The sequence below is a fragment of the Penaeus monodon genome, chromosome 25 (assembly GCF_015228065.2).
Source record: "Penaeus monodon isolate SGIC_2016 chromosome 25, NSTDA_Pmon_1, whole genome shotgun sequence".
Lineage (NCBI taxonomy): Eukaryota > Metazoa > Arthropoda > Malacostraca > Decapoda > Penaeidae > Penaeus > Penaeus monodon.
Genome location: NC_051410.1, coordinates 36,560,105 through 36,560,346, shown reverse-complemented (window position 1 = coordinate 36,560,346; position 242 = coordinate 36,560,105). Strand labels below are relative to the sequence as shown.

Here is a 242-nt window from a genome sequence, read left to right as displayed (position 1 = left end):
AACTGCATTTTCACTATCAACTTAATAACTAGCAAATTTTCTGACAAAGAGTGAGAACCTCTCCATGTCTGGGCAATTATCAAGCACAAAAGACCTTGTCCATGCAAACAGGACATGTAACCATAATACAATGAGGTGTTTCCAACTTCTGATAAAATTTGCCATGAGATAATAGGACATTACATGTTGTCAAATGATTAATAGCATAATTAGCAACAAAAATAAAATCAATTTCTCAAAAA

At 32.2% G+C, this 242-nt stretch overlaps 1 protein-coding gene across 2 annotated transcripts in view; it reads right to left on the bottom strand.

Moving 5' to 3' along the window:
• Positions 1–242, bottom strand: part of LOC119589207 (eukaryotic translation initiation factor 4 gamma 1-like) — a 20,489-nt gene that overhangs the window by 13,878 nt on the left and 6,369 nt on the right. The window lies entirely within an intron of this gene.